We start from the raw sequence: 25,172 nt of genomic DNA on the forward strand, positions 1-25,172 counted from the left end.
GATAGGAAGTGACGTAGTAGTCTGGGACAGTGTCAGTGAGCACCATTATACAAGAGGGCAGAGAGGGCAGACTGATTAGTATGCTGCATGGTGGCCGAATGGGGGACAAAGAAAACAAAAAAAAAGTACCATGTAAAGATTAATGTAGCCACTTGCTTATATATCAGAGCTTTCCATAGTGTTAGGCATTTTATATTCAGCACTTATGTTAAGTGAAGTCATTAAGCTGAGGGCACTTAAACGCATTAGTTTCTGAACTTCAGGCACTTACCCATTCGGGGGTTAAAGTTTTTCTGATATAGAATCCAGGGGGGGGGGTGACATAGTTTTCTCTTCACATTACTCCCCATGGGATGCTGTGTCCTTTCATTCCTGCACTTTTCAGATGAAGGAGCTGCTGCAGACTCAGATGGGATTTTGTATCTTTTTCTATTAATTAATATTGCTTTATTGTATTTTATTTAACTTAATCTAATTCTTTTTGTCTCTCATTTATTTTCATCCTATAATTTCTGTCAGTTTGTTATTAATTTTCCCATAGATTGTAAGCTTGTGAGCAGGGTTCTCTTACCTCTCAGTCTGTATGGATTACCCAGTATTGCTTTATTACTTTTTGTTCCCAATTGTAAAGCGTTACGGAATTTTCTGGCGCTATAGAAATAAATGTAGATGATACTGATGATGAATTTTCTACCCTTTTCTCTCTCTTTTTGCCCCGCCCTCCTCCTCATTTTCTTGTCAAGTATTCTCTCATTTCTCTTTCTGTCTATTTATTTTTTTCTCCCTTTCATCTTGTTTAATTTTTTTTTACCCTTTTGTCTCTTCTTACCTGCATGCCCAGACTGAGGAGATCTTCTGTTCCTCCAGCGCGACTGACAGATGGCTCCCATCTGCATCTGCTGTCGGGTAGCCGTTGCTTGCTTTCCTCCCAGCAGCCCCCTTCCTCTTACATGACTCCTGGCGCCATCACATCAGTGGACGGTGACCGCGGAGTTACGGGGGCATGAAGGGAATAGTTCCCAGACGCCTGAGTTAGGCTGGGCATATAGTCGCAGGGGGAGGGCGCCTGACTCGGCCGTCACAAGCCAACCGCCGGGCAGGCTCCAGGGCCGCATACCTCGCGCTCAAGAGCGGGCGGCGATGCAGCCTAGCTCTGGAGCCAGAGAAAACACAGCAGGGGCACACAGGAGGCAGAGGAGGAGATCCCCTTTCACTCTTTTGCTGCTAATAATCGAGGGAGCTACAGGGGGCCTACACACCTCCTATTACAAGTGGTGCTTCTTTTAATGCATAGGCACAAAGGGGGAATACTACCCCTCCTTCTGAGCCATCTGCAGGGGGACACTCTCAGCCCAATTATCTTTTATCAAATGATAATGTTTTTGGTGAAAACAGGAGAAGATTTAGCTCCTCTGAGATGACTCTTCCTAGTCCTTGGTTAAGTTCTGCCATTATGCATTACAGTGCCTCTCAAAGTAGATTACCCCCTCTTATGCCCGAGGGGTGGATAAAAGGTAGATCTCAGCGTATGAATATTCAGACCTCTACCCCACCCCACTCCCCCCACCCCTCTGCTATATTCCCATACATCTTCTTCATTGTTACCCATACAACATTCCTATTCCCCCTCATCACACTGGACTCATACGACACAGGCTGACATTTCATCTGTCAATCCTGCTGGCCTTGAGGGTTATACCCCTCCCATGGATACACATTACAGTAACTGACAGATCACTTCAACTACTCCACAACCCTCCAGGGCTTTTCCGCCAGCAGCATTCAGGGAGCCTGCCCCTGTCGTTTCAACAACTTTGTCTTTTCCATACCCCAGTTCCACTCCCCCTGTAGATACATTTGCTTTCAGCATTGGTCGCCACCTTACCCTCCGAATTTCAAAATAATTTTTCTACACTGCCCCTCATTCTGCCGGTACACGCCCAATACATATGCCTTATCCCGACCATAGTTTATTCCTTCGTTACCCACTGCCTGATCGAAACCTTGGCCGTCCCCCTACTGTCAGTTTGGATGTGGCTAACGTCATCTTTTTCAGTGCCTCAGGTATTCTGCAAAGGCGGAAGCGCACCTGTACAAAGTGCGACTCCAGCAACTGGGCATTCAGCTCCTCTGCCAGAAGTGGTTGATTCATCGGGTTCGAGAATAGAATTACCGACAGATTCACAAGGGGTTCAAAGGTTGTCTGGTCCGAGTGGTAAATGTGAAGCTATTACAGCACCTTGTTCACGTACACGTGGCCCTCCACTATCTAGCACTAGTGAAGACTCAGATGATGATGATGATCAGTGTTCGCGCAAACTCTTGAAGATCCTAAAGGATGACTTAGTAAAGCCCACTAAAATTGAACCCTCTTTCATTACCCCCCCTGCTGCTTTAGGAGGTTCCATGGTGCGCTGCGAGAATACTGCAGTGCTAAGTGGAGTGTGTCGCAGTTCAAAAGACAGGATAGATAATGGTTATTATGTAGATATGTTCTGTCTCACATCCAAAGCCAAGAAAGATCTGTTAGCAGCCTGTAGTAAGGGTGGAATGGGTGAAGATGCATACAGGACATTCCCTAATTGGTTGAAGGGGTTTTGTATTTTTGCAGCTATCTATGTAGAGACTAAGCCAGGTTCACAAATAGATGTGTGGTGGTACTTACACCTCATTAATGATTTATTGATTAACGTTGGGGGAATAGTATGGAGAAGATATGACGAGAGCTTCCATACTAAAGCTCACAAAATGCATATAATACCCTTCAAATGCAAGGATGTGGAGACATGGATGGCGCTAATCCTTCCATCCGATGACTCCATACAGTCTGTTGTAGGCTCTAGGTTTCCCGGCCCAGGGAGGCGTAGTACTCCCCAAATCAGCAAAAACAGATGATGTGCTTACAATAACTCCACGTACAGAAGAGGTGAGACTTGTCGCTGTAGGCATGTCTGTTCCAAGATGTCATGGCAATCACCCAGCCAGAGAATGTACAAGGAATGCAACAAGCATTGGAAGAGGTCGTGGTGTACCTGGAAACACAAAGCCATGAGGAACTAGTATACCTCCATACAGCCTCACACACCAATGCAGAACTAGTATACCTCCATATAGCCTCACACACCACTGTAGAACTAGTATACCTCCATACAGCCTCACACACCAATGCAGAACTAGTATACCTCCATACAGCCTCACATACCACTGTAGAACTAGTATACCTCCATATAGCCTCACACACCACTGCAGAACTAGTATACCTCCATACAGCCTCACATACCACTGTAGAACTAGTATACCTCCATATAGCCTCACACACCACTGCAGAACTAGTATACCTCCATATAGCCTCACACACCAATGCAGAACTAGTATACCTCCATACAGCCTCACACACCACTGCAGAACTAGTATACCTCCATATAGCCTCACACACCACTGCAGAACTAGTATACCTCCATATAGCCTCACACACCAATGCAGAACTAGTATACCTCCATACAGCCTCACACACCACTGCAGAACTAGTATACCTCCATACAGCCTCACACACCACTGCAGAACTAGTATACCTCCATATAGCCTCACACACCAATGCAGAACTAGTATACCTCCATACAGCCTCACACACCAATGCAGAACTAGTATACCTCCATACAGCCTCACACACCACTGCAGAACTAGTATACCTCCATACAGCCTCACACACCAATGCAGAACTAGTATACCTCCATATAGCCTCACACACCACTGTAGAACTAGTATACCTCCATACAGCCTCACATACCACTGCAGAACTAGTATACCTCCATACAGCCTCACACACCAATGCAGAACTAGTATACCTCCATACAGCCTCACACACCAATGCAGAACTAGTATACCTCCATATAGCCTCACACACCACTGTAGAACTAGTATACCTCCATACAGCCTCACACACCACTGTAGAACTAGTATACCTCCATACAGCCTCACATACCACTGCAGAACTAGTATACCTCCATACAGCCTCACACACCAATGCAGAACTAGTATACCTCCATACAGCCTCACATACCACTGCAGAACTAGTATACCTCCATACAGCCTCACACACCAATGCAGAACTAGTATACCTCCATATAGCCTCACACACCACTGTAGAACTAGTATACCTCCATACAGCCTCACATACCACTGCAGAACTAGTATACCTCCATACAGCCTCACACACCACTGCAGAACTAGTATACCTCCATACAGCCTCACATACCACTGCAGAACTAGTATACCTCCATACAGCCTCACACACCACTGCAGAACTAGTATACCTCCATACAGCCTCACATACCACTGCAGAACTAGTATACCTCCATACAGCCTCACACACCACTGCAGAACTAGTATACCTCCATACAGCCTCACACACCAATGCAGAACTAGTATACCTCCATATAGCCTCACACACCAATGCAGAACTAGTATACCTCCATACAGCCTCACACACCAATGCAGAACTAGTATACCTCCATATAGCCTCACACACCACTGCAGAACTAGTATACCTCCATACAGCCTCACACACCAATGCAGAACTAGTATACCTCCATACAGCCTCACACACCACTGCAGAACTAGTATACCTCCATATAGCCTCACACACCAATGCAGAACTAGTATACCTCCATATAGCCTCACACACCAATGCAGAACTAGTATACCTCCATACAGCCTCACACACCAATGCAGAACTAGTATACCTTCATACAGCCTCACACACCAATGCAGAACTAGTATACCTCCATACAGCCTCACACACCAATGCAGAACTAGTATACCTCCATACAGCCTCACACACCACTGCAGAACTAGTATACCTCCATATAGCCTCACACACCAATGCAGAACTAGTATACCTCCATATAGCCTCACACACCAATGCAGAACTAGTATACCTCCATACAGCCTCACACACCAATGCAGAACTAGTATACCTTCATACAGCCTCACACACCAATGCAGAACTAGTATACCTTCATACAGCCTCACACACCAATGCAGAACTAGTATACCTTCATACAGCCTCACACACCAATGCAGAACTAGTATACCTCCATACAGCCTCACACACCAATGCAGAACTAGTATACCTCCATACAGCCTCACACACCACTGCAGAACTAGTATACCTTCATACAGCCTCACACACCACTGCAGAACTAGTATACCTCCATACAGCCTCACACACCACTGCAGAACTAGTATACCTCCATATAGCCTCACACACCAATGCAGAACTAGTATACCTCCATATAGCCTCACACACCAATGCAGAACTAGTATACCTCCATACAGCCTCACACACCACTGCAGAACTAGTATACCTTCATACAGCCTCACACACCAATGCAGAACTAGTATACCTTCATACAGCCTCACACACCAATGCAGAACTAATATACCTCCATACAGCCTCACACACCAATGCAGAACTAGTATACCTCCATACAGCCTCACACACCAATGCAGAACTAGTATACCTCCATACGGCCTCACACACCACTGCAGAACTAGTATACCTTCATACGGCCTCACACACCAATGCAGAACTAGTATACCTCCATACGGCCTCACACACCAATGCATAACTAGTATACCTCCATATGGCCTCACACACCACTGCAGAACTAGTATACCTCCATACAGCCTCACACACCACTGCAGAACTAGTATACCTCCATACGGCCTCACACACCACTGTAGAACTAGTATACCTCCATACAGCCTCACACACCACTGCAGAACTAGTATACCTCCATACAGCCTCACACACCAATGCAGAACTAGTATACCTCCATACAGCCTCACACACCAATGCAGAACTAGTATACCTCCATACAGCCTCACACACCAATGCAGAACTAGTATACCTCCATACAGCCTCACACACCACTGTAGAACTAGTATACCTCCATACAGCCTCACACACCACTGCAGAACTAGTATACCTTCATACAGCCTCACACACCACTGCAGAACTAGTATACCTTCATACAGCCTCACACACCACTGCAGAACTAGTATACCTCCATACAGCCTCACACACCACTGCAGAACTAGTATACCTCCATACAGCCTCACACACCACTGCAGAACTAGTATACCTTCATACAGCCTCACACACCACTGCAGAACTAGTATACCTTCATACAGCCTCACACACCACTGCAGAACTAGTATACCTCCATACAGCCTCACACACCACTGCAGAACTAGTATACCTCCATACAGCCTCACACACCACTGCAGAACTAGTATACCTCCATACAGCCTCACACACCACTGCAGAACTAGTATACCTTCATACAGCCTCACACACCACTGCAGAACTAGTATACCTCCATACAGCCTCACACACCACTGCAGAACTAGTATACCTCCATACAGCCTCACACACCACTGTAGAACTAGTATACCTTCATACAGCCTCACACACCACTGCAGAACTAGTATACCTCCATACAGCCTCACACACCACTGCAGAACTAGTATACCTCCATACAGCCTCACACACCACTGCAGAACTAGTATACCTCCATACAGCCTCACATACCACTGCAGAACTAGTATACCTCCATACAGCCTCACACACCACTGTAGAACTAGTATACCTTCATACAGCCTCACACACCACTGCAGAACTAGTATACCTCCATACAGCCTCACACACCAATGCAGAACTAGTATACCTCCATACAGCCTCACACACCAATGCAGAACTAGTATACCTTCATACAGCCTCACACACCAATGCAGAACTAGTATACCTCCATACAGCCTCACACACCAATGCAGAACTAGTATACCTCCATACGGCCTCACACACCAATGCAGAACTAGTATACCTCCATACAGCCTCACACACCAATGCAGAACTAGTATACCTCCATACAGCCTCACACACCAATGCAGAACTAGTATACCTCCATACAGCCTCACACACCAATGCAGAACTAGTATACCTCCATACAGCCTCACACACCAATGCAGAACTAGTATACCTTCATACGGCCTCACACACCAATGCAGAACTAGTATACCTCCATACAGCCTCACACACCAATGCAGAACTAGTATACCTCCATACAGCCTCACACACCACTGCAGAACTAGTATACCTCCATACTGTCATAGGTACACAAACATATGAATACATTAAGGCTTATTTATGAAAATAATGCAAAGATCAATTATGTGCTGTAACCATTTACTTTTAGCAGTGTTGTTAATTAGACTAATGAAATCTAATGTCTAATTGGTTACTATGGGTTACAGACCACTGTTGCACTTTACACCCTGTTAATAAAAAAGGAGACACACTTTGCTGGTGTAATTTTTTTTTGCCACTCTCATTTCAGTCTTAATATTTTAAAGAGCAGAGTAAGATTACAGGTATGTTTCATTTTTGCAGTAAGTCTCTAAAATATGTAAAAAAGTGACAAAGTTTATATTTGTTCTTGTTTTTCACTATGTAGTTCACTATAAACAAATGACATCAAACTCAAATGTATCCCAGCACTGCAGAGCACACTGTCCTTCCACTATCACAGCACTGCAGAGCACACTACCTTCCACTATCACAGCACTGCAGAGCACACTGTCCTTCCACTATCACAGCACTGCAGAGCACACTGTCCTTCCACTATCACAGCACTGCAGGAGCTCAGCTCACTGTCCCTCCCTTATCCCAGGACTGCAGAGCACACTCTCGTTTGTCTATCCCAGCACTGCAGGAGCACACTGTCCCCTATCCCAGCACTGCAGCAGCTAACTGTTCTCTATCCCAGCACTGCATGTGCTCAATTTCCCTCCCTTATCTCAGCACTGCAGGAGCACACTGTCCCTTCTCTATCAAAGCACCGCAGGGCACAGTGTATCTCCACACTATCCTTCCCCTGCCGTTGTCCCAGCAGTACTGCGGGAGCTCACTGTCCCTCCCTTATCTAAGTACTGCGGGAGCACACTGTCCCTCCCTTATCCCAGTACTGCGGGAGCTCACTGTCCCTCCCTTATCCCAGTACTGCGGGAGCTCACTGTCCCTCCCTTATCCATGTACTGCGGGAGCACACTGTCCCTCCCTTATCCCAGTACTGCGGGAGCTCACTGTCCCTCCCTTATCCCAGTACTGCGGGAGCACACTGTCCCTCCCTTATCCAAGTACTACGGGAGCACACTGTCCCTCCCTTATCCCAGTACTGCGGATGCACACTGTCCCTCCCTTATCCCAGTACTGCGGGAGCACACTGTCCCCATCTTATCCCAGTACTGCGAGAGCACACTGTCCCCATCTTATCCCAGTACTGCGGGAGCACACTGTCCCCATCTTATCCCAGTACTGCGGGAGCACACTGTCCCCATCTTATCCCAGTACTGCGGGAGCTCACTGCCCCCATCTTATCCCAGTACTGCGAGAGCACACTGTCCCAATCTTATCCCAGTACTGCGGGAGCACACTGCCCCATCTAATCCCAGTACTGCCGGAGCACACTGCCCCCATCTCATCCCAGTACTGCGGGAGCTCACTGTCCCCATCTTATCCCAGTACTGCGGGAGCACACTGTCCCCATCTTATCCCAGTACTGCCGGAGCACACTGTCCCCATCTTATCCCAGTACTGCGGGAGCACACTGCCCCCATCTCATCCCAGTACTGCGGGAGCACACTGCCCCCATCTCATCCCAGTACTGCGGGAGCATGCCCCCATCTCATCCCAGTACTGCGGGAGCACACTGCCCCCATCTCATCCCAGTACTGCGGGAGCACACTGCCCCCATCTCATCCCAGTACTGCGGGAGCACACTGTCCCCATCTTATCCCAGTACTGCGGGAGCTCACTGTCCCCATCTTATCCCAGTACTGCGAGAGCACACTGTCCCAATCTTATCCCAGTACTGCGGGAGCACACTGCCCCATCTAATCCCAGTACTGCGGGAGCACACTGCCCCCATCTCAACCCAGTACTGCGGGAGCTCACTGTCCCCATCTTATCCCAGTACTGCGGGAGCACACTGTCCCCATCTTATCCCAGTACTGCCGGAGCACACTGTCCCCATCTTATCCCAGTACTGCGGGAGCACACTGCCCCCATCTCATCCCAGTACTGCGGGAGCACACTGCCCCCATCTCATCCCAGTACTGCGGGAGCATGCCCCCATCTCATCCCAGTACTGCGGGAGCACACTGCCCCCATCTCATCCCAGTACTGCGGGAGCACACTGCCCCCATCTCATCCCAGTACTGCGGGAGCTCACTGTCCCCATCTTATCCCAGTACTGCGGGAGCACACTGTCCCCATCTCATCCCAGTACTGCCGGAGCACACTGTCCCCATCTCATCCCAGTACTGCCGGAGCACACAGCCCCCATCTCATCCCAGTACTGCGGGAGCACACTGCCCCCATCTCATCCCAGTACTGCGGGAGCATGCCCCCATCTCATCCCAGTACTGCGGGAGCACACTGCCCCCATCTCATCCCAGTACTGCGGGAGCACACTGCCCCCATCTCATCCCAGTACTGCGGGAGCTCACTGTCCCCATCTTATCCCAGTACTGCGGGAGCACACTGTCCCCATCTCATCCCAGTACTGCCGGAGCACACTGTCCCCATCTCATCCCAGTACTGCCGGAGCACACAGCCCCCATCTCATCCCAGTACTGCGGGAGCACACTGCCCCCATCTCATCCCAGTACTGCGGGAGCACACTGTCCTTCCTCTACTCCAGGACATTACATTTTTATTTTTTTTGCACCCTACAGTTGCAATAATGTGGGAAACTGTATTTAAAAGTGCAGTTTGACCAATGTAATAAAAAGCTTCAAAACGCAAGAAGGTGACGTGATAAAGACAGTCCCGATGTAAAGGCTAAACCAAGCAGTATAGTAACAGAAAAACAGTTAAATGTTTTCCATAGCATTCACCCAATCTGAAAAATAGGCACAGATTGATGTTGTTGGGGTTCTTCCAAAGAGTATGAAGTGGGTGTGTTCCATAAAGTCAGCACACTAGAGCATACTGCAGTATACACAGCACTGGAGGACACATTGTCCCTTGCACTGCAGAGCCCACATTACATATTCACAATACTACACTGTACACTGACCTATGCCACCAAGACTGCAGGTATATACGCTATATAAATAAAAATAAATTAAACAAGGTACATTTTATTAGGGAATTTAGACTAAGCTCCAATGGGGCAGGGACTGATGTGAATGAGTTCTCTGTACAGCGCTGCGTAATCAGTGGAGCTATATAAATAAATGATGATGATGATGATTTTAGCCTGGTACATATGAAACTAGAGAGAGCGTCCTGATTACATGCTACACTGACAGCGTAACCATAACAGGTTTATTGTTATAGTCTCATGTAGTGTCTCTAAATCCATAAATACTTTAGTCAGCAGCCATTTTCCTGGAGCCACTATTTTCAGTATATAGAGAAAGCTTAAACCAAATAACTCATGCATTGAGAACAGTTTACTCCGTATACTTTTGTTTGTACAAAAGTCCTGTATGTTGTCACCTTAGTGTGTCTATAAGAACAGCACCCTCTGCTGACAGCATTGTATAACTACTGACTAAAGAAATGTATCCAGAGACAAATACTAACCTTACATACATAGCATGTTGCACAGTACAGTGAGAAAATATTTTTCATGCATGGCATGATAATAAAGTAAATACTCAGCATAACACACCCTGTTGTTTAGCATATTATATAACCCCACATCCAGCCTGTTAAGCAGTCCACTGTCCATCCTTTATATCCTCATGCTCACCACATGCAGTTGGACGTGAACATGACAGCCTTTTCATGCCTTGTCAGAAGGTATGATGTGCTTTCCTCTGTTTTGCCTTACATTCTGTGCATTCTGCAGTGAAAGCCAAAAGCACAGAACAAGCTACTGATGTAAGTGGATAAAATGACATATATGTCCTTGTTGCAATGGGTACTGATTCTTCCTTATCTTGTTACAGAGTGCCCATATCTCTTCCAAGTATTGTACAAGGTCTGGATCTGTATCAAGGGTGTGAACCTATTATTATTATTATTATTATTATAATAAATCTAAAGAGAGTAATTGGAGTTTCTTGCATCGTGCATAATACATTTAATTCCGTCAACTGATTTAAGGTTGTGAGACAGAATGTCCTCAAAATTATAACCGTCCCATGACTGCACAAATTTATGGAGGGCACATGCTGCTTACAAGCATTAGCAGCATTTGCAAAGCTTAATATCATAGGGATATAAAGGACACACAATTTATTGGCTAATATCTCATATTCACTTTCCACCATGAGCCTGACTTCTGACAGTGTATAATTACAAATGATTTTATCCGTGATGCACTTATTTTGGTGGTTTCAACAACATTGTCTGTGTTTGAGTTTCCAACTGTTACATACTGCCTTTAAAGTGCAATAAAGAATAATTGCATTAAAACAAATAATTTTATGTAGGTTGAGTCCATTTTTCAGTAAGGCCTTAATAAATATTGCCTATGCCAAAATATTTATTCCCAAAAAAGATATAAGGCAGAGATTGACCATTGTGGTCAGACTGGATGGCACATTAAGTAAACCCTGTTGTAACCTCTTCCCATGATAAACGTTTGAAAACCTTTTGAGTCAGAAGTGGACCAGTAAGACCGAGTATCAACATCAATAAAAGAATAATTAGCGTTTACAACGGCTAGCAAATAAAGAGGAAGAACATTTATAATTAAAATACCTGCTTCCACTGATAGGTGACACCACCCTTATTAGTGTTTGCCATGAGGTGTTCCAACACATTGAGAGTTATCTCTCATTTTCAAGTATGTCCTTGATACATTATATACAGTTATACCTAGTTACAAACAAAGGGCAGTACAATTACAACTGGCAGAAGGCTTGGAAGACCTCAGTCACCAGATTTAAGTAATTCAAGTCGGATATTCCAAAAATGGGGAGCTCGGTGAGAAGGCAGAGTGGACTTTTTTCAGAATTTAGGAACCATTAGCAGGTACTTGGAGGTAGATCTTAGGTGGTCTAAGCTGTCAGATGCAGGGATAAGAAGTATGTTCAGGTAAGTACAATCTGACAAAGTGAACTCTACATATAGACAACCTAGATAACAATAGTGTGTGTTGTATACACTGCAAATTAAAATGGCAGATTGAGTATCAGGCCTGCTGAGGTGAATTTGAGGGGCTCTGTCACGTTAATGACTTTTGAGGATGTCGCTGACTGATATTGGCGCAACTAAATAGGGAGGAGCGGAGTCTAATGCACTCCCGGTATTCACCAGGTACCCCTGCAAGGAGGTATGGGCTTGGCTGGGTGAGGTGTGCATGTTGCGGTTCTCCAAGTTAGTTATAGCCCAAATGGCAATACAAGTTACTCGTAGTGGCCGTCTCTGGTGTTGAACGCAGTCTTCCATTCATCCCCCTTCCTAATCCTGATTAGGTTGTAGGCGCCTCTAAGGTCCAATTTTGTGAAGATTTGAGCTCCACAGATACGATCGAACAGCTCAGGGATGAGGGGAAGAGGATACAGTTTTTTGACCGTGATGGTATTGAGTTTGCGATAGTCAATACATGGTCTGAGGGACCCATCTTTCTTCTTTACAAAAAAAACCCTGCGCCAGCTGGAGATGATTAGCGAATAAATCTTCGTTTGAGGTTCTCAGACGTATTCGGACATAGCCTGAGTCTCAGGTACGGACAGAGGAAATATACTGCCCCGAGGGATGCTCTTGCCTGGCTCCAGATCAATGGGGCAGTCCCAAGGGCGATGAGGTAGTGATTCCACAGCTACTTTGCTAAAAACATCAAGGAATTCTGAGTTGACCTTGGGAAGGATATCTCAGGAGGGGGTAGCCTGACAGGAAATGACTGGTTTTCCGCAAGTGACAGGTGCCAAACAACGTGACTTGCAAGAAGAACGCTAGGAGATAACCTGAGTGTGATTCCAATTGAATTGAGGAGAGTGTGTCCTTAACCAAGGTTAACCCAAAATAATAGGGTTAATGGATTACGGAAGAACCAGGAGTTTAATCCATTCCGAATGGTGAGCTCCTACCTTCAGCCGAACAGGAACGGTGATGCAGGTGATAGAGCCATTAGAGACTTGGTTTCCATCTACTGTGGTGAGCGTCAACGGCTGAAACAAAGGTGTAGTACCCAAACAGAGCTGCAAGACCAAACTGGAGATTATGAAGTTCCCCATGGATCCCGAGTCCACAAAGGCAGACAGGTTGAGGACCATCAGAGGAGAAAAGAATAATGGGCATGAGAAATTCTGATTCTTTCTGGGAACAGGGAGAAGAGGACTGGGATTCTAGGCTGACCTCCCTGCAATCGCCTAGGAGATGGCGTTTCCTGGTCTCTTGGGGCATACGGAGAGAAGATGTCCACAGTAGAGACAACCGGTTCTTCAGACGTCTTTTTCTTCAGGAAATAGTTGTGAATTATCAATTTGCATGGGTTCTTCCGTGGGGAGAGCAGGAGATTGGAATTGAGGGGCAAGAAGCAGAAAGGATTGGCGACAACGTTCTCTTTCCTGTGTGCGTTTTCGGTGGCAGAATATCTTTGATACATAAAAAAATTAGAACTTAGATCATCCAATCTGGAAGACAGATCCCATGACGCTAAATCATTCTTTATCCTGTCATGGAAGCCTTGCCAGAAGGTAGCGATAAGTGCCTCATCATTCCAAAGAAGCTCAGATGCTAGTATCCAAAATTGGACCGCGTACTGACCAGCGGAGAGGGTTCCTTGACGAAGGTTTAAAAGACCAGTGGATGCAGAGGACACGCGACCAGGTTCGTCAAACCCTCCGGAAGCTTTCAGTAAAGGTCACAGAATTCTGGAGCAACGGATTGTCACGTTCCCACAATGCAGATGACCAGGAAAGGGCTTGGCATGAAAGGAGGGAGAGTATATAGGCCACTTTAATTCTGTTTGAAGAAAAGTTTTCAGGTGCAAGTACAAACTGTCTAGCGCACTGATTAAGGAATCCGTGGAACTTCTTCGGATCATCGTCATATTTCTGTGGAGGTGGTATATGCAACCCTCGAGAGCTTGTGGAACTGGTAGAGCTAGCGGAGGCAGAAGTAGCAGCTTCTATTCCAGAAGGCACCACAGGACGTACGGGTAATGACCCTTGAAGGGTGTCCAGGCGGACTGATTGGCGTCTTCCTGGTCCACACGTTGGGCCAAGTGTAAAAGAAGATCCCAGGCCGAAGGTTCATCCTGTGTACTCATGGCCAGAGTATACTGTTACATTAATGACTTTTGAAGATGCCACTGACTGATATTGGCGCAACTAAACAGGGAGGGATGGAGTCTTAACGCAACCCCGGTTTTCACCAGAGACCCCAGCAAGGAAGTATGGGCTTGGCTGTGTGAGGTGCGCAGGTCACGGTTCTCCAATTTAGTTATCAGTGCAACGGGAGAGAACAGGAATGGTCGTACAGTCCGGGTCAGATGCCAAACGATAGTGCAGTACACAATGGTGATCCAGAGGGAAGCAAGCCAGAGGTCAGAATCCAGATATCAACACAACCAAATCTCAGGACAAGAGAGTGGCCAGGAATCAGGAACCAATGTAGCAAATAACAGGAGCAAGGGAACAGGATAAAGGACACTAGAGCTGGTGAAACCAATACTCTGGCACAGACTATAGGAGGGAGGTGCCGTAAATACTTTAATGTGGGCCCTGATATGTGAGTGTGATTTCGGCAGTCAGATGGACCTGACCGCTAACTAGCCGGTGAAAGAAGTGTGCAGTGTAGCCGGAAGTATGTCCCGTTGCTGGCCAATAGGACGCGGCTCAGCAAAGGAGACAGGCGTCCGACCCCAGCGCGAAGGGACAGTGCGGGGACGGCGCTTGACAGGCTGTACTATATACTGCAACCACATAGTCTATAAATGGTATTAAAAGCAATTGTGCAAATGGTTAAGCTCAAGCAATATAAGCCAAGAGTTTGTATTTGGGTACTGATATCACATAAATGTTGGAGTTTGTCCCAAAAAAACATGGCTACTATTTCATCAGTGTTCAAAAACAGTGTCAGGAATTCAGAAATTAAAGCACAAGTGGAATCTGAGAATTATAAAAATGTAGCATTATTTAGTGGTTAGTGCTTCTGCCTTACAGCACTGGGGTCACGAGTTTGATTCCCAACCATGGCCTTATCTGTGTAGAGTTTGTATGTTCTCCCTGTGTTTGCGTGGGTTTCCTCTGGGTGCTCCGGTTTCCTCCCACACTCCAAAAACATACTGGCAGGTTTATTGACTGCTACCAAATTGACCATAGTCTCTCTCTTTCTGTCTGTATGTGTGTGTATGTTAGGGAACTTAGACTGTAAGCTCCAATGGGGCAATGACTGATGTGAGTGAGTTCTCTTTACAGCGCTGCGGAATTAGTGGCGCTATATAAATAGCTGATGATGATGAGGAACTCACAATATCATGGGTAGCAGAGTGTCAGGAACTCAGGATATCATGGGCAGCAGAGTGTCAGGAACTCATGATAGCACGCGGGTAGCAGAGTGTCAGGAACTCAGGCTTGTAGTCAACTAGCATGGTGTCTGGAACATATGATTGCACATGGATAGCAGAGTGCCACTTACAGGTAGCAGAATGTCAGGAACCCAGGATGGCGTACTGGTAATAATGTCTCAGGCACCCAGGATACCCACTGGTAGCAGGGTGTCAGGAACTCTGGATAGCTGTGACAGCAGTAGCTCAGAACAGCAGAACAAGGAGCTTAGGATTGCAGGAACAGGATCAGGAAAGAATTACAGGAACTGCAGCAATGTGACAGCATAGGCTCAACAAAGATCTAGCCCTGATTGTAGGGAGAGCCAGAGTATTAAAAGCTCAACAACAGATGCAACTTCCATATCTACTGAGGCATGCAGCAGGGTTAATTAACTGCTACTTTGCTGAAACAGCAGAAATCAAGAATACAGAAACACCTGTGGTTTGTCTGTCTATGATATTACACCTACAGCCCACAGTCAGCAGGGACCAGATCTCCAAGCCCTGATAAACAGTTTGATGTAAAAGCAGAAGAAAGCTGCCTAACAGTGATATTGTACTTGGCAAATAGAGCACCAGTGTATATGGCATTAAGTAAAACATACTTTTCTGGAAAGTTGACAAGTCATGTAAAATCTAAAGTTTTTTTTTTCTCAGAGTGACTATTAGGTGCTTCTGTGCAGATATTGTCTCTACAGCCACTGTCTCTCTAAGAACTATCCGAAGCGACCATTCTTCCACCGACCAAGATCCAGTAGTTTGTTTCATTAATATCAGAAAAAATTAAATGTGACCCTTATTTAGAGAACTGTGTTCAAGATTGCTCTTTATATGTTTTCAACTTACTATACATCCTCAACAATAACCTCTTAGATACAGTCAGATATGTAGAGCCATATATCCTACTTACTGACAACTGATTATATTAAATCTCATCGGGAATATTAGCTTTTACAGGGTAGGACTTATAGTATACCCAGGGCTTTTTGGCTCCCTTTTAGCACACATATCCTTTGTTACTGATTTGCATGGTTACAATTGCAAAAGAAACAGGTTAAAAATAAATTGATGTAATATATATATCAGAGCCCAATTTGGTAACCAGTATATCGGTGGACTAAGAGAGATTACTATTCCTGGTTTGTGTACTTTCAATGGTTCTTTTCATCTGGTTGTTCCAAATGTATCCATTACTAGAGTTGTCAGGTAAGCAATTTAAAAATGACATAAAATGCACACATCACTGAGCAACATTGCAGTTATGAATGCTTGCATAGTAAGATTTGCAGACACACAGCATGCATCTGAACAGAATGCAATGCAGCATGTGTATTTTATTTTGTGTCTTGTATTAAATGGCCTAACAAGTTTATCATTAACCCATGGTTCAGTCTTTAAAATTCAGAAAAGGAAGAGATGTACTTAAGCAGACCTGTTGCTAATAGTAATACCCTGTATGCCAATAAAAAAACATAATAGCTTTACCCTTTTTGATGCCTTAGGTGGAGGAAGCAATAAGATTTTGCTGATAAAACAGTTCTCTTATCAGTACACATTCCTTTCTTCTTGTAACTAAACAAGTTTCATATATCCGGAGTAAAAACTTAACTTAGACGTCTGGAATACTGAAGTCTTTTCTGTTTTCTACACATAAGAACACATCCAGTTAAGCAAAATTCTTTAGGCAGCTACATAATTTCTTACAGAAACAAGTACCTATGTGAATATCACACTTACAATTACTTTTCCCTCCATTACTTTTGTTTTCTTCTAGGACACTTTGCTAGTCACTTATCAAAATCCCTTTAACTCATGAAGGTGTAGTATTAAGGCCTACTTTTACTTTCCCATCTTATGAGCCTTTTCAGCTTTAACTTCACCATTAATATGAATACTTATGAGGTTATCCACACATCTGTTAACTTTCTTTTCCCTATTCTTTACATCAAAGCACATAGCGCCAACATGCTTTCTTTACATAAATGAAATGGTACAGTAATTTTACTACACATATGAGAAAAACAGCAAACTCTCCCCCTACCCCATGTCTCTTCTCTGAAATCCTACGTATGGTTCATCGCTAACATGGAGAAAAATACATCCCACCTGCGAAATATGGAAGAGAAGTTCCACCAAATCTGGTCTCACTGGCTGTACCTGTTATATCCCCTGTTAGTCACCCCTCTGAGTCGCCTCTACCCCACTTAACATCCCTACCCACCACCACCCTTCTGCAACCAGTATTCCAGTCTTTGTGACTCCCCTGCCTGTGAGATCCCTAATCTCTTCACAGCTGATGACCACCCCACTTCCCTCCCCTCACCATTTACCTTCTTGAAATGCATTGTTATTGCTAGATTTAATAACCGTTTTTCATTGTTCCCATGTTTTCCTACGAATGGCAATTCTATTGTTGATTGTGACACTATTTGGTTCTTCTGCTTCTGTTTTCGTATTCATGTTTGCTGTCACCCTTGTTTATTTAATAAAAACCTTGAGTTAAAAAAAAATATAGATTTGTGTCCTAAGAGCTCCTAACCAACCAAATACTTCTGTAATTTAATTTGCCTAGTTCAAGTCCATTTTGGATGTTAGGCTGTAATAAATTATTGCTTAACCCAAACTATTCATTCCCACAAAAATATAAGTCATAGGCAGACCATAGTGGCCAGGCAAACATTTCTTGGCTGACAAATTAATTAAGCCCTGGAGGAATCTCTTCCCAAAATAATGTTTTGAAAACTTTTCAAGTCAGCAGTGGAACCATAACATCCAATATCAACATAATTAAAAGATTAATTTAAATTTGCAACTGCAAAGAAAGAACAATTATAACGTGTTCAGTATGAATATTTTGTGTAAGTTATCAATAATATTGACAAATCATTTATTTCCATTTAGAGCACATACACTATGCTCACCAACATAAAGTCTAATACCATTATATTCTGCAGGGTCGCAGTTCTACATGCAGACATTTCCACACTGATATTTTGTAATGCACTTGCCATTTCATTGCTAACATTTTCTAACATTTTGGATAATCTAACTTCCTGAATAGTGCTAGAGACCCCATACATGGGGACATTTTCTCGTATCATTAATCCTACCTTTAGGAAGAGAATTAATATACCTAATTGCAGGAAGTATATATTCTACATAACAGCTTCCTATCTTGTTTATTGATATTGTTAAATAATCGTTTGCTCTGCAAATAAAGTAGTATACTAATCTTGCATGGTCTTATTATAAAATGTAGCATTTAGATTGGTCGCGGACACATTACATTGACTGGTTCTCATCTTTGTGAGTTCCATTGTTTTTTGCTCCAATTAAGCCAGAAAAGTGACAACTTCTAGTTATTATTGCTTTTATTGTAACAGCTACAATGTTCTATAATACACTGGATGAACACTTAAGATTGAGCATATCAATATTAATAAATATATAGAATGCAGGTCTGAACAAAGAACTATAATAAGCAATTGAGTTACAACCATTACAGAGTCTGTATTTCTTTTTTCCTTTATGCATAGACACAAAGGGTGGAAATAAAGAAAAGTTAAGCGAACTGTAGATAGACTCATATGGGTTGAAATGACATGAAAACAAGTAGTGAGGTGGCGTAGGCTTCTCGCTCACATGCTCCTCCTTGTGCTATATAAATAAATGGTGATGATATGATTATCATCATCATCACCATTTATTTATTGTAACGGATTAGCTGGATTCTGAACTAATCTTGATTAGCGCCGGCTTACCTGAGGTGCTGAGTCTAACGAACTCCCCGATGTTCACCAAAAACCACTGCCGCTGCCGGGAGACGCAGGTCATGGTGCTCAGGCTCGCCTCAAGATGTAGTATCGCGGATGGAGCAGTGAGTAGAGGAGATGTAGGATGACAGCTGGTGCCGGTACACGTAGAATCGGATAGACGGGTAGGTGCAGCATGGAGGAATCCGGGTTCGGTACACAGACTGGCGGCAGAGGTACAAGTGGAGAAAAAGAGGAGTCGGACAATCCGGGTCAGGGTCACAGGCAATGACAATGATCAGCAAGCCAAGTCAGTACACAGGAATAGCTGAGACACAGAGTTAGAGAGTGGGAACGTCAACAATCCGGGTCAGAGTCACAGGCAATCAGAATGCTCAGCAAGCCGGGTCGGTACACGAGAGCAGGAGATCCAGGAAGGTGGGACTAGCAGGGACTGGTACACAAGAGACACTTCACAGGGAGCAGGCACAAGGAATATCCAAAAGAACAGGAACCAGGTAAGTTGCTCTGACACTCACCGAGTGTCAGAGTGGGTTTTAAATAGCCGAGATTCAAACTCCCCGCCCGACTTGCGGTCATGTGACAGCTGAATCTGGAAGTGCTGCTTCCGGGACCGACAGAGCGGCTGGGGAGCGAGTAAGGTAAGTTTGTGACATTTATATACTTCCACCGATTCAACAGCACCATACAGAGGGTATTTTTCGTCATTCACATCAGTACCTGCCCCCATTAGAGCTTACGATCTAAATTTCACACACAGACTAGGGTCAATTTTGTCAGCAGCCAGTTAACCTACTAGTATGTTATTGGAGTATGGGAGGTTGGGAGTATTGGTGGTTCAATTAAATGAAGTCTGCTATGTACCAAAATGTGGATTGGAAACACATTTTAATCTGTTCACTAGAGGTGCTCAGTAATGTCTCAATACTGAAAAAAACTTTAAAACTTCCTGTTCTATAGACATATAAGTCTCTATCCAATGCATTCTAAAAATAAAATAGTCTCTCTTTGAACATCAATAGTGGGGAGGGGGTCGGATGGATCCACTGTTGTAAGATACATTTCTTACCACCGATAGGATTGTCAATAATTTTTACTACCTTTAGTCATTTTGGCTTCTGAGATGGTTACACCTAAAATGGCCCACTCTGGTGACAGTTTAGAGTTGGCAAACAATCTAACTTGCTGCCAAAACCTTTTTATTGGGTTGTAGTTACACAGTTTTGATAAAAAAATCTTTGGCTGTAGCCAATGATCCCTTTTCTAGCCCATCTGTTATTTATGCCATGTTGCTACAAACAGTCGGATTACTTACTCTATAAGAATAGTGGCTCAGTGAACAGAGCAGGCATCATTGGTATACCTCATTTAGAAAGATAGGGCATTTAAGCACAAATCCAACATTTAGTTTTATTAAGGGCTTTGACATATTGATGTCAGGGTAGTTCGATAGGAATTGAAAGAAAACAATAGTAATAATAGATTATAAAGCCCCAGGAGGCAAACAACAGCCGGCAATTTCATTGTACTGGCAAATCCTCTTTATGAGTTGTTGCAAATCCAACTCATGTCTAGGTTTCAAAGGCCAGAGTGATTCAGGTGAAGGTGGGAGAGGGACTTTAATGTGATCCCTGTGAAATGTGCAGCATACTGCACAAAATACAAACTTTCCTGTGTACCAGCATGTCTTTAGTGAATGCCTCTCCCTTAGAACTGATAGTTTTCAGACACTTTAACTGGTGTGGAGAACATTAGGTTAGTGTCATCTATGCCCAGGAACAGGATGAAGGACACTGTGATGCATGGATCCAGATATTCAACCTTTCGGATCTGACAGCTGTATGAATCATAAGCAGTTCCTGATATGGGCATTTCCACCTAGGCTCCATGGAGGACTTCCTCTGATATAACTTCACAAATGCAAAAATCACCTAGCTGGATCGAATGACACTATTGGACTGGTTCTTTAATCGAATGTATTGATGATCTCCATTAACAGCTAAAGCTTCATTGCCTAGTCTTGCAATCGACTCAGAATCAGTCCATAAGTCAGTTGAAGATCAAGGCTAGATAGATAGATTCTTATTAATATTTCATGTGGGATTAAAAAAAAATGTGTTCTCAGTGCATATTACTCTCATGAGTGGGAGTGCTTAAGATAACGCCATTTGTGTACAAATATTAGTAACCTTGTTTTTCAAGATGCTCTTCCATCCCTCTACCTGACCTGTAGTCTGTGAATAGTAAGTTCAATGTAATTTATATTTTATCCCTAACAAATTTATTTTGTTGTCTGGCTATAGACAACATCTCCACTTTTTCAATCCCGCAGCTTGATAAATTTACCCTCATGACTCTAAACTCTATGGAGATCCTGATCGTGAGTGCATACACACTGCAGGATTGGAACAACATCGTTCCATTGCTGAAGGAGGTTTTCAAGTCAGCCTGAAAATTTCGATCACTGATTTCACCGATGTGCTTTTGAACGATAATCATTCATTGTTCCAGGGTACACACAACTGTGATATCGGCCAATCGATTGATCTGAGAATCGCCTGAAAACACTGTAGTGTGTACCTAACCTAAGTAAACAAAAAGCATGACTATCAGATATAAGTCAAATGGTCACAGAGAATGGTTGAGAGATAAGATGGATTATGTATATAGGCTGTTTGGAAACACCTACAGCAGTGATGGTTTCAGAGGAGAGTATTCAGGAGATTTCAATACAGACCTAGAGGCTCCTATGTCTATGAAACAATATTTTCCTAGTACAAGCATAGCTGCAACTAAAATTGTTAGTGCCTGGAACAAGAATAAAAACTGACACCCCTTACGCTTAATGGTAACCAAATAAACCTAAAGTATTCATTATCTTCCACCCCCCCTCAGCATTTTCTCCTGGGCGGTTGCGCTTCTTGCATGGCCCCTGTTAAAGCCCTTAGTGCAAGTAAGGCTGGGGGCACACTACAGGTTTTTCAGCCAATTAGTGGGCCAATCACACGATAAACCACAGTTCAGCCCACATTAGTGTGTACGCTCTAACGATGAACGATTATCGTTCCAAAGCACATTGTAGCGTTGGTTTTTATTTTTAAACCAAACTAAAAAACTCGCTCAATAATGGAACGATTTCATTTCAATTCTGCAGTGTGTATGCAGTCACGAATGGCAGTGTCCATAGATCTCTGTGGAGTGTGCAGAGTCACAATCTTTTCAGCTGATGGTTATGACAGATGAAGAGCACAGATCTGCAGGTAAATCTTGTAAAACGTGCTTATTGTGTACACATGAATCGGCAAGATGATCAGGACCTTTTTTACTTTCATTGGTAAAATGGTTAATGCATTGGGAGAAATTTTCAGTAGTGTGTACCCTGCCTAACACAAAGACCTTTTGAAGAAGTTGTTGCTCTACTTGGACATTGTAATTTTAAATGCCCTACTTGTCCATAGTTATGGCAGATATTATGGTCACTCTGAGGCAGAAATCCTCCTTACAATTACCTCCACCACTTCCCTTAAATTGTCCTCTTCCTCTGTTCCCTTATAAAATATTTTGTAATTGTAAGTTTATTAATTTGGTTTCTGAATTGTGCCATTGTTAATCCTGAAAGGCTGAACAATGATTAGTGATCCAACTGCGAGGAAGGATACCAGTATGTATTGAAATGTCTGTTTTAGTCTAAGTAATATACAGGTTCTCCTTTTTTGTTTACTATTATGAACTTAAGACCAATCAGATTTCCTAGGACAGACATCTGTGATAGCGTTCAAAATATTTTGCCTATAGATAGACAACTAATCATCAATGGGCGGTGCATTAGGCTATCTTCCCTTAATATTCAATCTAGTCCTAACTTCCCCAGGTAATGCTTCCCGCAGAAGCTGATTAATGTCAGCCCATTTCCGATTATACCAAGTGATAATGAGATCAAATTCTTTCTTAAATTTTATGTAATTGTGGATCACCTTCTTCTCTGGGAAACCGTATTTGTTGGGTAATAAGTTGTATATCTGATACCTCTTTTGACCCTCAGCTTGCAACAGACTAGAAGAAGTATTCATTGAATGAGAGTCCTGATGCTCCAGCATCTCTCGGATCTGCTGTTCCTTTCTGAATTCTTAGATATTACTTGTTTATCTTGGGTTCAAATAACGTAAATTTCAAAAGATAGAAAACAAATGTTATGTTTTGAATGTGAGTCTGCTGTTGTCTAAAACAACATAATCTGTCATCAATGGATAACCCCATGAATTTAGCTGTGAAGCTTATGGGCAGCACGGTGGCGTAGTGGTTAGCACTTCTGCCTTACAGCACTGGGGTCATTAGTTCAATTCCCAACCATGGCCTTATCTGCGTGGAATTTGTATGTTCTCCCCGTGTTTGCATGGGTTTCCTCCGGGTGCTCCGGTTTCCTCCCACACTCCAAAAAACATACTGGCAGGTTAATTGGCTGCTAACAAATTGACCCTAGTGTGTCTGTCTGTCTCTCTCCCTCTGTCTGTCTGTATGTTAGGGAATTTAGACTGTAAGCCTCAATGGGGCAGGGACTGATGTGAGTGGGTTCTCTGTACAGCGCTGCGGAATTAGTGGCGCTATATAAATAAATGGTGATGATGAAGCTTAAAAGGATGAGAAACATTTGTCACAATGAAGCTGGAGGACTGGACAGCAGTGTGAAGTATCTGGCCTAAGAGGTAAATTATCCCAGGGTAGGATCTGAGCAATCACATGAGGTATGTACCTTGCTACAATCCTGTCGCCAGGGGCCTATTTATTAAGCCATAAACCATACGGAAACACACATTTCTCTGTCACAGTTTCAGAAGGCATGTTCTATGATAATCGCTAGTTGTGATTATATTGCAGCAAAAATCGTGGTCTTGTCACTGTAGGGCGAGTTCAAGGGTCAATTGATGCAATTTGCGTCATCATTGAACCCCCACCTGCTGCGCACAGCCATAATCTGCATCATTGTGCAATGGGATGGGACCATCGAAATCGTTTCATCAAGGCCCCACTTACTTCACTAGAACAGTGCTGGATGATGGATGCTCTCCTGGATATCCAGAAGAACTTCCAAAATTTTGGAGTTTTATGTCCTGGAAAGTAGGCAAGTAAGGGTTACACTGCCTTTTGTAGATTACATTTGGAATATTTTTTTTAGAAAATCAAATTTCAAATTGTCTTTCTTGTGCACCCAATTCTCCCCTTCCCTATGTCGCACTTCCCTGTCCCTTTTAGGAACTTTTTAGACATGTATGAATACATTATTCTTTTAGCTGGATGGAAAGTCCATTAGAATTGGTAATGTTCAGCCTAAATCAGGTAAACTGAAAAAGTCATTAAAGTATAAAGGCCAGAGAATAAAAATAAATGGAAATAATAGCTTCTAACATATTGAAATAAGGGGAAGAGTGCAGCTGGTCTGCATTGAAAAATAGGGACATTTCCAAGAACACAAATTTACATGCACAAATCTTTTAAATCCCAAGAGTGTCCCTGGAAAATATAAAACAATGACAATTATGATGTAGGTAAGCTGTAAGAATCCTGTTATTATTTTAAAATCTGCTACAACTACAAATGTTAATGCAACACAAATGAAATACAGTAAATCATCAATACTAACACATCTACAAGAGAGAATGAAACACTGTTTTTATACATAAAAGCGCGTTTTTAAAATGAGAAAAAGTCTTTTAAAAAGAGTGGGTTGTGATATATGTCCATATTCTGATCAGTAGAGCTGCACAGATATCTTTAAACCACTGTCTTGCCAGAACTAAAGATGGCGGTATTTTATCTGCGACGCGGT

At 43.6% G+C, this 25,172-nt stretch overlaps 1 long non-coding RNA gene across 1 annotated transcript; it reads left to right on the forward strand.

Annotated features, from left to right (window-relative positions):
- The first annotated feature begins 96 nt into the window (after positions 1–96).
- On the forward strand, positions 97–25,167 carry LOC142139330 (uncharacterized). Its single transcript, XR_012688189.1, has 3 exons — positions 97–132; positions 11,023–11,073; positions 25,138–25,167. It is a non-coding gene; the product is annotated as an uncharacterized LOC142139330 (long non-coding RNA).
- The last annotated feature ends 5 nt before the right edge of the window (positions 25,168–25,172 follow it).

This window comes from Mixophyes fleayi, chromosome 2 (genome assembly GCF_038048845.1).
Source record: "Mixophyes fleayi isolate aMixFle1 chromosome 2, aMixFle1.hap1, whole genome shotgun sequence".
Lineage (NCBI taxonomy): Eukaryota > Metazoa > Chordata > Amphibia > Anura > Limnodynastidae > Mixophyes > Mixophyes fleayi.